We start from the raw sequence: 16,019 nt of genomic DNA on the forward strand, positions 1-16,019 counted from the left end.
GGGAAAAAAGAGAAAGGAAAAATAAAAGTTTAAAAAATTGGGGGCATCTGGGTGGCTCAGACACTTAAGTGTCCAACTGGCTCAGGTCATGATTTTGCAGTTCATGACTTCGACCCCCATGTCGGGCTCAGTGCTGACAGCTCAGAGCCTGGAGCCTGCTTCAGATTCTGTGTCTCCCTCTCTCTCTGCCCCTTCCATGCTCATTCTCTCTCTCTCTCTCTCTCTCTCTCTCTCTCTCTCCCTCTCTCAAAAATAAAACATTTAAAAAAGTTTTTAAATAACAGAATAGAATGAAATAAAATGAAGAAAATAAAATAAATCAATAAAACTAAAATAAATTTGCTCTTTCTATATCCAAGAAAGAGAAAGAAAAAAACAGAAAGAAAAAAAAATAACATAAGCAAAACAGAAGCAAAGAAACTGAACAAATTAACGAGCAAACAGAATGAAAGCTGAATGAAGTTACATCCAGTTTCCCCTAGAACTGAAACTTGGCAGCACACTATAGTGGGTAGACTAAACACTGGTCTTCTGAGGAATGTGCATGAAGGAGGCAGGTGGGTGGGGCTTGGTGTGATGGCTCCATTCTCCACTTGTTGGCACTGCTTAGCTCCCTGGGGTCTATCTGTGTGTGTGCAGGCACGTGCATACTGATGTGCATAGGGTGAAATGTATTTATGTTTCAAAAAACTTTGAAATGCATTAAAAATAAACTAAATTGTGTATTTTGATTGTGGTGGCAACAAGACACCATGCTTTGTCAAAGTTCATAGAAGGTATACTAAAAAGAGTAAAATTTTCTATTTGTAAATTATACCTCAGCTTTTAAAATGCCTCAAAAGATAAGGTGGATCAGTAGATGGCTAAATGAATGGATAGATGAAAGGGTTAGGGTAAATATAGTGAAATATTTACAGTTAAAGAATCAAGGTACTGGATATTTGGGAGTTTACTGAACAATGATTTTAACTTTTCTGGATATTTGAAATTTTCCCATAACAATATGTGAGGGGAAATGTATAAATCTCGCAGGATTGCATTGTCTCCATGCTTAAAACCCTATAATAGGGTTTTAGGATTTGCTCTAGAATTATTAATAAACATGGAATAAAGATTCCACATGCCTGGATTTCTCCCTGAGCTCTAAGTCTTACAGGTCATTTATTCTTCATATACCATTTTCTAATCATATCCTTCTTTGTCAGTTTTTACAAAAGAGCACACTCTTCTTCTCAAGGACCTTGTAATTAGGAATGGTGTAAATCATTGTGTGATACTCTGACTCCTCCGGTAGTTTTTAAAACCCATTTGACCGTTATCCATTAATATGTCTCTAGTGCATACCTCCATGCCCAGGACTTGGCCTAATGTAAGTACTAAATAATTACATTTCAAAATACATATGAAAAATAACTGAAGAGATAGTCCCCTGAGTTATTTCAAAGTGAATCATGAATTATTTGTGTGGTCTAACCATTGATTTTTAAATATCTCTTCATTTCTTAAAAGGGTAGTGATTTCATACAGTGATAATGAAGCCATGTTAAATAAGACACTAAGAAAAATTATTCTTGAAAATTAAGGACACTTTTTCAATTGCCGCTTTCATGATTCTTTTCTTGAAAGTTATCAATTGGAAATGTTTCCCAGGTGTTTTATTTTATTATGCAAAATAAATATTTCTGACAAGCAGTTTATCTGATTATAAATTTTTGTCTTAGTATATTTTTGAAGACTTATGTAAATAGATGTTGACTCAAATATTAATTTTCATTCCACATAAATTTAGTTGCTTATAAGTTGGTAAAAGAAAGCAATGAATTTGCATTTTGACATGAAATAATATATAAGTTGTCCTTCCAGAGAACAGGTGGCAAGTGGGAGGGGGTCAAGAGGCTCCTGCCTATTGGAATAGCTATAAAGATTTTCTGATTATAGTATTAGAGCAAATCTGTGGGATAATGGTTAATTTAAATTGCTCTATACACAAATCTCAGTGCTAATAGTACTGATTAATACTCTAGTGATATTTACCATTAACTCAGCTAAGAGAAATACCAAGAACAGTCTCATTTCCCAATTTTCAGATGTGTACATCAGGAAACTCAGTAAGCAGATATTTCTCTTTAAAAACATAATAATGAGGGACACCAGGCTGGCTCAGTCAGTGGAGCATGTGACTGATCTTGGGGTTGTCGGTTTGGGCCCCATGTTGGGTATAGAGATAACTTAAAAATAAATGCTTAAAAATATATAAAATAAAAAAGTAATGACCAGGAAACAAAATAAAAAGTATTTAAAGAACTATGAAATAATCTTTCAATTGAAATGCAATAAGATAAAGTCAGTTTTGAGATTATTCTGTAGTTATATGTGAGGAGATTTCACAAATTCCTGTAAAATCTGATGGGTTAATATTTTTGTGACAGGTACTAAAAATATTCTAAATTTTATATAATCTCGGATGTTGGATTAGAGGGAGAAGTAAAGCAGAAAAGACCTTTTTATCTCAGGAAGTTCCTAGGAAAGAACTCACCGCTGGAAGTATTAAAAATTATGTATACTTTAATTCACATTACAATTGTCTATAATAACTACATATTTTTCCACTGGGTGGAAATGACCTGCAGAGAAAACATCTAAAGTTAACACTGACTGAACTAAGCAGTTTGAGTCCCAACAGAGATATCCGTTGGAATTGCATGAATGAGCCAAGTTTAACCTAATGATTCTAGATGAGGAACAGTGGGAATTATATTTGCAAGATTTAAGAATAGAGTATAAGATATTCACTCAGGGTAACTTCCTTTTATTCCTTTATTTTGCCAGAGTTCTGAAAAAAAGCAATAAACGAAGACACCAATTCTCAAGTGAATAATCCCTTCAATAAAGCCTGTTAAACATGGAGCTGACAGCAAATGGCAAAAACTAAATTTACTTTCTTCTCCAAACAACAAAAATACCCTCATTAGAAATAAGACTGATGGTCTGATACAAATCTTTATATTGAATATGTTGCATTTTGAAGAGAAGCAAAGAGAGAGATGGGGGTTTGCCTGGGATGCGTTTTGTAATGGTTTACCAAAAATCTCTTGGGGTTACATTTAACGCGTGAATTCATTACCCAGTGATTCTGGGTTATACTGAAACTTCTTTACCCAGAAAATCAATTGTGTAGTTCCTTAGATGTGATCAAACTCAGGGATGTTAATTTACTATAAACTGAGAGACTGGAATGTAATAGAGAATACTAATTTGTTCATTTACAATAAGAATTATGAATTTATTCTGACAAAAATGCATACATTGCTATGATCAAGATAGGCTTTCTTTAGAATAACATAAAAACTAAACCAGAAATTTACTTATTATCCAAGGAATCAACACTAGGAATTTGGATGATTCTTAAAGCTTCTCTCAACTTAACACCTTTCTCCCCCAAAAGACAGAACCTTGCTAGACAATATTACTCTTGATGTTTGACAACATATTCTTCTATCTAATGCTGTGTACATTGACAATTATTTCTGTTCATTGTTTTGCAGGTCCCTGTGATGAAAAAGGAACATTTCTTCAAATATGGTTATAAAGCTTATATGACCATAGTCCAGTCTACACTAGTTGTTACTAAATGTGACTTTACATATTTTTAATTTCATCCACTAAGTGTTGAATTCTTTTTTTTTTCACTCACAAAGGCTACCTGATTTTATTTCCAACTCTTTCAAAAAGAAGGGCTCAGGAAGGCTTCTTACAGTACCTGCACCTGTCACAGACAATCTTTAGCCATATGAAAATCTTTTAGTTCCTATAATCGGATTTACTTTGGAAGACACCTTGTCTCAGCTGCTGTCGACATTGCCATCTGACTGATCTTTCTCCATGTAAGCTGCAAGTGTGCCAATGAGAGGACTTTTAGACCAAAGCAGTAGCCTGAATTGCTGAAAAGATATCAGGCTTAACAAGAAAGCAAGATGGGGCTTAGTTCTCTGTGAGGAAATTCTGCAAGATATTAATAGTTGACCCTTACTAAGAAGATTCCAGAATCAGAATCTTGGGAAGCCTGATTAAAACAAAGCTACATAATTCTGTGTGCAAGCATGTGTCTGAAATTTCTTAAGAGAAGACAAAGTATTATCACATACTATGTCAGCAATTTGACCATGGAATTCTTTTCTTGTACAATACCCACTAATGGCCAATGGAACGAAAATTTGGGACACACAGCCAAAATTAAATACTCACATTCATATATAAATACAAAAATCAATTACAGTAATATATAAAATGCTTTGGATCTTCCTTATTACTGTTCTCTAATTCAGAAAATTATAGAGTTGATTGGAAGTGCATATCTTAGTAGGGAAATAATAACAATAATCATAATTATAATAAGTGATAGTAATAGCAGAGAGAAGCCATAATCTCTATGGCAGTGTTTCTTCAAGTGTGACCTCTAGAGCACCAATATCACAATGATATGGCCTGCTTTACAAGGTGCAAATTCCTAAGTCCCTGTGAAGACTTACTATATCAGAATCTTCTGAAGATGGACCACAGAAATCTGGATTTTAAATAGACACAGCATGAAATCTTGATGTACGCTTGAGCTTGAGAATTATTGAATTGGGATCTCTATTTAAGTTAGAAAAAGACATAACATCTAGGCTCAAAACATTTTAGGCGATTTGATAGACCCCTGGCATCCACCATGCCATGGGAATCAGACAATGTCTTAGTCAAAAAGAGAGGGGAGGGGCGCCTGTGTGGCTCAGTCAGTTGGGCGACCAACTTCGGCTCAGGTCATGATCTCGTGGTCCGTGAGTTCGAGCCCGGCGTCGGGCTCTGTGCTGACAGCTCAGAGCCTGGAGCCTGTTTCAGGTTCTGTGTCTCCCTCTCTCTGACCCTACCCCGTTCATGCTCTGTCTCTCTCTGTCTCAAAAATAAATAAACGTTAAAAAAAATTAAAAAAAACAAGAGGGGGGGAAAAAAAACAACTTTTGTTAAGATTTTGTAAGCTCCAACTTATATCTTATATTGTGTCTTATATTTATTTCTCCAATATCCCTCCAATTTTTTCATTCACATTGTATCTGAAGAGACTAGGAAAGCCTCTTCATCATATAATGGCACACATGAAAATCTTAAACTAAGTAGACTATTTATACCAAATAGAGAAAAAGTATACAGTCATATTTCTTTCTTATTTTACCATTTTATTTGCTATTTCTGTAATTCATGGGAGAACTATAGGGACCCCAAAATTATATCAGAACTGAACAGACTTTCAAATTTGATTACTTGAAAATAAAAAAGGAATTAAATGAAATTTCTGGCCATTCAGGGACAACGTAAAAGAAAATGAAACATTTTTGGCAATTTAAACATGTATTTCAGCATTTCCTTTAATCAAGCTGAAGTATTACACCTTCTATTATTAATATTAAAGTTCTGTAACCTCAGATCTCTAGAATCTTAACTTTATGTACATGTCTCAAAGATAAATATGTCCCTTTCCATTTCTCTGGCTCCTTCAAATATTTACAAACATTGCAAACATTACAAGTATTTCAACTTATGAGATCTTCCTGTTTTGCATTCAGAAAATTTGTGATTTTTCCACTGGTGACTAATATGAAGCTATAGGTAGATCTGGCCAAATCTATTTTCCTTCCCTTTTCAAACCCTTATGCAGTAATGGTTAGTTTAACATCTTTGAATAAGCTGTCTGAAATGCATATTATTCTATAGTTCCCTGCACTAGACAAAAAAAAAGCATATTTGAGAAAGATAAGAAATACTTTTTAAATTTATAATTCTTTATTAAGTTTTGGTTCTAAGAAAAGTAATTTAATGTCCAAGAGAACTAGTGTTTAAATGGGATCACTGGTGAGTTTAGATGGGTCTCTGGTTGAAATGCAAATAAGCCAATTATAAGGGTATTTCAAATTTTTTATTTTAACGTTTACTTATTTTTGAGACAGAGAGAGTCAGAGCATGAGCAGGGGAGGGGCAGAGAGAGAGGGAGATACAGAATCTGAAACAGGCTCCAGGCTGTGAGCTGCCAGCACAAAGCCCGACGCGGGGCTCGAACTCACGAGCTGCGAGATCATGACCTGAGCCAAAGTCGGACACTCAACCGACTAAGCCACCCAGGCGCCCCTATAAGGGTATTTAAATATAAACATGAAATATGGGATGCATTGATCATATGAACATGTTACCTCTATAATCACAATGGTCATTGCTAACATAAGCTGAAAAATTACTATAGGCCAGCATTATGTTAAGCACTAAATATGCATTAATTTATTTAATCTTCATAATAATTTAAGTATATTGATATTATTCCCATTTTATAATTTGGAGAATTATAAAAATGCGTTCAGAAATGTTACATAACTTGCCCAGATGATTTAGCAGTTCTGCCCATTGTAAATAAGAACAAATCTACTCTGTCTTATTAAGAAATCAACATAGCAACCCATAAAAATATTTAATGTGGTTAATTGTCCAGTACTTTAGCTCACAGCTACAGATACTGTTTTCCAGAGTACATCGCATGTCTAGCTATCTACATGAACTACTGACATTTTTCTGTAACTAAGACTTATCATCTTTAGGTAGACAATTATACCATCACCGTTTCTGAAATATGGCACATGACACGTCTGTTTCTATCTCTTCAGCACCCATCCCCACTTTTTTTTGGTATTGTTCCCCTTTTTAATCTTTATTTGGGAGAATGGCATATCAATTAAACTGAAAACCAAGGGAATGCCCAAATGGTCCAAAAAAGATATCTCACACTCTCTGTCCTAAAAATGTAGATCTTCAGTGGGTGGTACAAGAGCAGAAAGTGATAAAATGAATCATAAGACTGATCTTCCTGAGGAAGCCTGTACTTGAATCAGAGCTGTTCTTCCTGTCATTCCTTTGGCTTTTCCATCGTTTGAGTTAGTTTCTGCTTCAATTAAAGAACACCAACTGAAACATCAATGAAGGAATAGCTCAGGAGAGTTACAAATGCTGTTAATTGCTCACCACAATCAATCAGTAAGTCTTTATTAAATACAGTTATCTATTCCATGGATTTTTAAAAAAGCATAAAATGTGCACTGGGTTTATATATAAGTGATGAATCTGAGTGTTATATGTAAGTAATGAACCACTGAATTCTACTCCTGAAACCAACACTATGTTAACTAACTAGAATTTAAACAAAAACTTGAAGCAAACAAAAAATATCTCTGCCCTGAAAAAGACTGCAATCTAATTGGAAAGACATGGCATATTCATATACAAAACAATGCAACTCATTTAATACCATGTAATTTAAGACAGTTTATGCTAAGTACGAAATAATTTGGATAACATAGAAGTGTTCTCTGTTGTTCAGAAGACACAGAAGTCACTTACTGCAGGGTTCAATGAGCAGGTTTTGTTTCATAGATGGGCTTCAACTGACAAAATTAAATTTTAAAAGGAAAGTGGCATGGACAAAGTTCTAGCAGCTTAAATGCATGAAGTTTGTCCTGGGTATATTTAGAAAACCAGTTTACAGAAAAGGTGAGAAAGTACATCTGAAGATTTCCAAAGTGAAATGCACACATCCTGAGGGATAATCATGATAACCTATAAGACAAATGCCAGAACTTTTTCTTTAATTACTTTTATCTTCTTATTTTCATTTTTACATTTGCATGTTTTAACACATATGAAATATTATTATAGTACGATGTGTATATACTAGATTGATAAGTATGCATATATTGGGAATGTTTCAATATGTTTTGCTTTAGGAACAGATGGTCAAAAGTTTCTTTTGACATTAATACAGTATCCACAAAATTACAAAAAGAATAATCCAAATAGTTTATTATAATATCCTACAAAAAATTAAAAATTCAAAAATCTCTAGTTGTCTACCATTGTTTTTCAAAGTGCCACACATTTAGGACCCAATTTAATTTCCATTCTTATATTTTACTCATTTTAATACACCCTATTCTCTACCCTACCTGAGCATGTTATGCAATTTCTTATCTCCACACTTAAATCCAACAACTACTATTTATGGTCTCTCTTTCTTCCTTTCCTTCCTTTCTCCTTTCATTCTTTCCTTTCTATTTTCTTTCATCATTTGTTCTAAATAGATTTTTTTTTTTAATTTTTTTTCAACGTTTTTTATTTATTTTTGGGACAGAGAGAGACAGAGCATGAACGGGGGAGGGGCAGAGAGAGAGGGAGACACAGAATCGGAAACAGGCTCCAGGCTCCGAGCCATCAGCCCAGAGCCTGACGCGGGGCTCGAACTCACGGACTGCGAGATCGTGACCTGGCTGAAGTCGGACGCTTAACCGACTGCGCCACCCAAGCGCCCCCTAAATAGATTTTTAATACTAAAATGGACCAGGCCCTGTTCTGGTTATTGAGACCACAATATGAAATAGTAATGCTTATTTTAATAATCTAATATTCTAGTAAACGAGCTCATAGTCAATGTTTTCCTGTTCCATAACCTCCCATCAAAATCTTCCCATTCCTCTGCATCTCTTCCCTTCATGCATTATGGAATTCCATTTCATGAATCTTCTCAGGACTTGATGAGGTAGCTGCCACTAGTAATCGCTTTCTACATGTAAGGCCATTGGGACAAGAAGCAGGTAGAGCTGGCATATAAACCCAAGCCATCTGTCTTCAGACTCACTTTCCTGCATGACACTGTGCTAATGCTTAGTGACGCAGGATTAGAAAGGATAGGTTATTAGTTTGCTAGGGCTGCCATAACAAAATACCACAGACTGCGGGTGCTTAAACAGAGATTTCTTTCCTCACAGTTCTGGAGGCCGGAAGTACAGGATACAGGTGTTGGTAGGATTGGTTTCTCCTGAGGCCTCTCTCCTTGGCTTGCAGTTGGCCGCCTTCCCACTGTCTCCTCACTTGGCCTTTTCTCTGTACACACACATCCCACGTGTCTCTACCTCTTCTTAGGACATCAGTTCTATTCGTTTAGGGGCCCACCCTCATGTCTTTGTTAACCTAAAGGCCTTGTTTCCAAAAACAGCCATATCCTGAGGTACTAAGGGGTAGGACTTCAATGTATAAATTTGGGGGGACACAATTCAGTCCACAACAATGGAAAATTCACAACTGGTTCAGATGCTGATCAGAGCAGGGTCCTGGACCCAAACCCAAAATTGAAGATTCTGAATTTATACCATACAACCCTAATTTTCCACTTGCTTTAGCTGTTTTGTGCTTTTTCAACCACAGAATACATTCCAAGGAGGGAGGACACAATACATTGCTCCTATTAAAATGTTTCACTTTGAGAACGGAATGCACTTATTCTCTCCTTTCTTTTGAATACCTTTGTTCTCTCCTTTATTCAGATTTCTTGGACTCTGTCTTAGCTAAGGCTGCCTGAACAAAACACCATATACTGGGTGGCTTAAACAACAGAAACTTATTTTCTCACAGTTTTGGAGGCTAGAAGTCCAAAATCAGGGAGCCAACATAGTTGGTTTCTTCTTGGTTTGTATGACAACCATTTTGCTGTGTGCTCACATGACTTCCTTGTGTGTAGACAAAGAACAAGGTCTATGGTCTGTCCTCTTATTAGGGCACTAATTCCATCATGGGGACCCCACCACCATAACCACATCTCACCATAATTACCTTCCAAAGGCCCCCTGTTTCCCAATATCATCACCATAGAGGTTAGGGCTCCAATCTGTGAATTTGGGAGATATGCAAACATTCAGCTCATAACAGAACCGCACCTATGCCAGAAATCACATTTGCAGATTTGGGGAATAAACACAGAGAATGTCACTGTATAATCAAATAATCAAAAAAGTAAAACAAATGAAGCTCCTGATCCAGAAAATTGTTTTGATTTTACATATGCTAATGAATCTGAAAGAGCCAGTTCCATTTCTAAAATAGTACATGTGTTGGAAGGAGATGATAAAAATCTGAAGATTTTCTCACTTAATTCTGGACAGGGACTCCTATAAACTATTATGGATAATACCATTCTCCTTATTATATTTTAGGCTTGTAATATCAAAGTGCAATACTTAATGGCACTAATATCTTTCTCACCTCATGATCCGTAGCTGTGCTGTGAAAGGTAATAGTGGATGATAATGTATTAAGTGGACCTGCTCTCTTGTTAAAGAAGGAAGAACAAAGAAACCTACATACTAGATTTTGGATATTACCTATACTTTTAAAAATTAATATAGTTCTAAGGGTAAACTTCATTCCCAACATTTTGCTGGGAAAGAAACCAAGTTAGTTTGAATTTTTAAGCATCCTTTGCTCATAAAAGTTACAGAACACTCATCTTTTCTTTTTAATTATAAACATGATATGTTTTACTGAGCCATTATGAGTGTGAAGATGGGGGATATAATGCTAAAATAACCGAAGCCTTCAAATGTTTGAAAGGATCAATTTTTAACTGTCCTTTGAAGCTGATCCAGTGAAGAGTTTAGTCAAGCTATTTGATCATGAAGGCCAGTGATTTGAACCACAAATTACCGAATACGAAAAAGATGGCTTATGTAAAATGTCACAAATTCTAATGTTAATTAAGACTTTGAAATTTAAATAACAACTTAAAGGAAGAGTTTATTTTTACTTTTTTAAAAGATTTTATTTTTAAGTAATCTCTACACCCAACATGGGACTCAAATTCACAACCTTGAAATCCAGAGTGGTGTGCTCTATCAACTGAGTCAGCCAAGTGTCCTGTTTATCTTTTTTTTAAGTTCATTTATTTATTTTGAGAGAGAGCACAGGAGGGGCAGAGAGAGAGGGAAAGAGAGAGAATCCCAGGCACAGAGCCACATGTGGGCCTCAAACTCACAAATTGTGAGATCATGAATTGAGCCAAAACCAAGAGTCAGAAGCTTAACCAACTGAGCCATCCAGGCACCCCATTTTGTTGTGGTTTTTTTTTTCAAGTTAAAGGAAGAGTTTAGATGAGAGTAACTGGGTTCTGAAATACCAAAAGTATATTACCCCAAAGAGTGAAGTATATTACCCCAAATAGCACAATTCTTAGTGCTTCCCTCAACAACTCTTTAATATCTCATCACTGTATTTTTAAATAATTTTTTAACATTGCTTTATATTTGAGAGACAGAGTGTGACCAGGGGAGGAGCAGAGATAGAGGGAGACACAGAATATGAAGCAGGCTCCAGGCTCCAAGCTGTTAGCAGAGTCCCATGCGGGGATCAAACTCATGAACTGGGAGATCATGACCTGAGCCAAAGTAGGATTCAACTGACTGAGACATCCAGGCGCCCCTCAATAATGTTTTTTAAAAGGTGATAATTGTTAATATTTTCTCTTCTTCTTTGGGCAAAGTCAGTTTGCCCTACGTATGGAAAAATTCCTACTGAATGATCCTAGCAGAAAATAGATCTATCTATAATTATAATTTTTTTCTTTCTGTGATTGAGAGCATTTTTCAGGTGAAATTAGGAATTTTAAAACCTAAGAGGAAGAATCATCAAAAGGTATTAATTGAAACCTGTTACATCTAAGTTTCTACACAGTGGAGATTAACAATTATTTAAAAGTACTTCCATCTGAGAACTCTATGGTATGTGAAGAGAATTGATGTTTGCAACTAAGTTCCTAATGAAAAAGTATTTTCTTTAGTAAATATACTGTCAACACTTACATGAGTCTAAGAAGATTAAAATTAAAAACAGTATTTTCCAGCTTTAATATTTTGTTGTAAAGTGTGAAATAGAGAATAGGTATATACAATGAGTGTCACAAACTTTTAGCTATTACTTATAACTGCTGGGTTAGTTGTATTTTATTGCCAAAGACTTTACAGTTATTTCAAATGAAAACCATTTAGCATGGGTAGCCAGCCTCTGAGATTACCCACAGTAATGCCTTCCTTCTAGAATTCACATTCCTGTGTTGTCCCCTCGCACACTGCATCTGGATTGGTCTCTGTAACAACTGGAATACATTGGAGGTGATGATAGGCCATTTCACAGGCTTCTTCCTTGCTCTCTGTCACTTGTTTTGATGAAAGCCATGTCAGAACGACATTCAGGCAGCCAGTAGAGAGGCCCACAAAGACCAGGAGCTGAGGAATTTTATTTTATTTCACTTTACTTTATTATTTTATTGTCTCAAATATTGGTATTAAAAACCTATCCTTGATAATAGTCTGAAAAAATTCAATCATTTACTCATAATTATCCTTATGGAATATTTATCACCTCTATATATATTTGAGAACTGCTTTTAACATGTTAAATCCAATTTGAAATTTAAGTGCATATCATAATCCAAATTGTATTTCCTAGTTAAATCTAACCATCTATGACCCTAGCAATACATTAGTATATAATTAAATTATAAAACCTTAGTCTAAAGCTCTTTTAATGTGTATTTTGAATCAAGACATTCAAGTAAATGTGGTGCATTATATTATTAATTTTAAAGTAGATTTGGTCTAATAATTCCTTAAACACTTACCTTAGTTGCAATTCTAATAATGTTATCATGAATGTCAAAAGATTCATTTTCAGAAGGAAATAACTTACAAACTAATCTAGTCTCAATGTTATAACATATTTTCACCAAAACCTTTGTTTTCATAGCTTAGCTCTGTTAACATTAATTATTCTACTGGACTTGACAGAGAGGATGTGAGGGTCACCATTTATCTGAGCACCTGCCTAAAGACCAAACATCAAATGCCCATATATCCACAGGACTTTTTTAAAAAAAAGCTTGTTTATTCATTTTTCAAGAGACAGAGAGAGACAGAGTGTGAGAGGGGAAGGGGCAGAGAGAGGAAGACACCGAATCTGAAGAAGGTTTGAACCCACAAACCATGAGATTATGACCTGAGTCAAAGTCAAGTGCCCAACCGACTGAGCCACCTAGGTGCCCCTATCCACAGGAATTTTAAAGAAACTCATAAAGTGGGGGGGGGGAGGGAATGGGGGTCGTCTCATGAAAATCCTAATGAGAACATTTCCTGCCTGATACATCTTCCCCCTTGCAGGGACTGTTACAATTAGTTCCAAAGAATCTTCAGCAAGGAATCACAAGAGGAGTATTTAATATACATTTCTGAACTGAATTTTGAAAGCTACAAAGTTCTAGTACTTTGCTGTCTGTCACTTTTCTGACATGTTGGCCTCTGGGGCATTTAAATAAAGCAAGCACAGGATTATCCCCAAGTTAGAATGGTACAGTAATAGATTGCTCTCAAGCAGCTAAGAACCTGCAGTGAGCAGTGATCAAACAGGGTCATGCATCTTAGGAGAAATTTTCTATCTAATTCTCTTAGTTAACTAAGACCAGGAGAAAAAAAAAATTAGTTGTACAAAGTGTTAAGGTATTATAGTTCTATTTTGACTAACTTTGGGACTAATGTTATTAATGAGCAGCCTTTTTCTTTTAGAGCACTTTTCAGTTTACAGAAAAATTGAGCAGAAATTACAGAATTCACACATTATCCTCTTGTCCTCACCACATATATGATTCTATTATTAACATCATTCATTACGTGGTACATTTGGTAGAGTAGATTATTTAATGTTGATACATTATTATTAACTAAAGTCCATGATTTACATTACGGTTCACTCTTGTGTGTTGTGTTGTGTTCTATGGGTTTTGCCAAATGTATATTTATGTATCCATATCACAGTATCATACAGAGTATTTTCACTGTTCTAAATCCTCTGTGCTCCACCCATTCATCCTTTCTCCCACGCCAGCCCTCACAACCACTGGTTTTTTTACTGTCTCCACAGTTTTGCTTTTTCCAGAATGTCATAGAGTTGGAAAGACATAGTATGTAGCCTTTTCAGATTGGCCTTTTTCACTTAGAAATATGTATTTAAAATTTTCTATGTCTTTTGTCACTGAATAATATTTCATTGTCTGTATATGTCATAGTTTATTTACCCATCCACCTATGGAAGAACACCATGGTTACTTCCAAGTTTGGGTATGAATAAAGTGGCTATAAACATTTATGTGCAGGATTTTATGTGGACATGTTTTCAACTCCTCTGGGTAAATACCAAGGAACATGTGGATCATATGGCAAGACTTTTATAGGAAACCACTAAGCCACTTTCCAAAGTGGCTGCACCATCTTACATCCCCACCAGCAAGGAATGAGAGTTCCTGTTGTACCACATCCCTGTCAGCATTTGGGTGTTATAGATGTGAGGAATTCTAATAGGTTGTAGTAGCATCTCATTGTTTTTATTTGCAGTTCCCTGAGGGCTCGTGATGTTAAGCATCTTTCCATATACTTTTTGCCATGTGTATATCTTCTTTGGGTGAGAGTGTCTGTTCAGATCATTTGCCCATTTTTTAACTTAGTTGTTTTCTTTACTGAGTTTTAAGATTTTCCCACATATTGTGGATACCGGTCTGTATCAGATATGCAGTTTGCAAAGACTTCCTCCCACTCTGTGGCTGTAACAAGTTTCAGAAATATCACCTTAAATTTTGTATTTTTTACTCTCTAGAAAAATGTAAAATATGCATTTTTAAGAGACATATATTATTGAGTTCATCAAACTAGAGATAATGACTCACAAGTTTGATCAAATGTGTGGATTATCCAAAGCATAGGGTCTGGCATATAGCAAGTGTGATGTAAATGTCAACTCTCTTTTATATTGTTTCTATATAAATACTATAATGTTTGGATTGTGCCTTTATATAAACAATCCTTTTCCCATAATATAATTCTCATCAGACTAACACAAATAAAATAGATAAACTCATGTGACAAAGTACTTCCATGTTGATGAAATTAACTTAAAAGAACACTATGAAAACATCTAGATGTGACATTTTGTGTTCAAAATTTACAAAGAAGCTCATCTCATAATGATAATCTAACATAAATAATGTTTCACTTAAATTTAATTGGGTAGTTATGCCCTTTTGTAGTTTTGTAAAGATTGAGCAGTGATCACACTATATTGACAAGCATAAGTGTTTATGAATGTCGAATCAATACATGGTTTAGAAAAAGCCAATTTCACATATTTCGTTTGTAAATTGTCCACAAAGTATTTTATTTACTCTTTTATGAAAGCACTTTAGCTTTGGGGAGAAAATCAATATTTTGTCATCTAAATGCTTATCTTCTAGTTCCCGATGACCTCAATTTATTTCTGAGTGTTCCTATTAATATAGATGTTGAATAGAAAGACTCCAAGAAATAAGATTCTTTCTGCAGGAGGAAGTTATAACTCCATAGTTTGGGAAGGTACTAGGGAGATCAATTTCTCCTAAAGACCCTGCCATGGAGCCCTACGGTAAAAAGCTTGATATTCTGTCTTTGCTTGAAATACTGAAATACATTCCCTGTGGTTACAATGTGGTCCTTTCCAACTCTTTGTGGGACAGAGGTATAAGATAGTGGAAATATATGCTAAGGTGGGCTGTGAAAGGACCTATGCCTTTCTGAGGAGTTTGAACAGTATTTTATGAAAATATGAAGCAGCAAGTGTTTTTTCAGTAGGCAAACAACATCTTCAGTCTTTTATCTTAAAAGACTGTCTTGGACATCAATTTGTAGCATGTGCTAGAAGGTGTCCAGAATGAAGACTGAGAAACAAGGTGAAGTAATGCTCCAATAATCTAGCCAAAGACACTGATGTCTTCACCTCCCAAGGCAGTAGTAATGGAACATAGAGATGACAGATGAAAAAGGCATGAAATACGTGTAATGTGCTGGATTGACAACTGATTGGCGATGGAGGAATGAAGGAGGGGAAATGAAATTAAAGATGATTCTGAGGTTTTTAATATGGCCCCTGAAATGACCCAAGTTGCCCTTAGCTACTATCGATAATAAGACTAATACAGATAATATAAGAAATACAGGTTTGAAGGTAACACATTTGGAGTACTGAAAAGGTTGGAATGTACTTGCAATATACACTATTCTTTCCCTTTCCATTTGATAAACTTTGTGGAAAAACATCTACTT

At 35.3% G+C, this 16,019-nt stretch overlaps 1 long non-coding RNA gene across 1 annotated transcript in view; it reads left to right on the top strand.

The window, feature by feature from the left end:
* LOC122236432 overlaps positions 1-4,156 on the top strand; it is a 67,053-nt gene extending 62,897 nt beyond the window's left edge. Inside the window, exons 5-6 of the long non-coding RNA XR_006214484.1 lie at positions 2,830-2,870; positions 3,546-4,156. This is a non-coding gene — a long non-coding RNA (uncharacterized LOC122236432). The remainder of the gene's footprint in view (positions 1-2,829; positions 2,871-3,545) is intronic.
* The last annotated feature ends 11,863 nt before the right edge of the window (positions 4,157-16,019 follow it).

The sequence above is a fragment of the Panthera tigris genome, chromosome A2 (genome assembly GCF_018350195.1).
Source record: "Panthera tigris isolate Pti1 chromosome A2, P.tigris_Pti1_mat1.1, whole genome shotgun sequence".
Taxonomy (NCBI): Eukaryota; Metazoa; Chordata; class Mammalia; order Carnivora; family Felidae; genus Panthera; species Panthera tigris.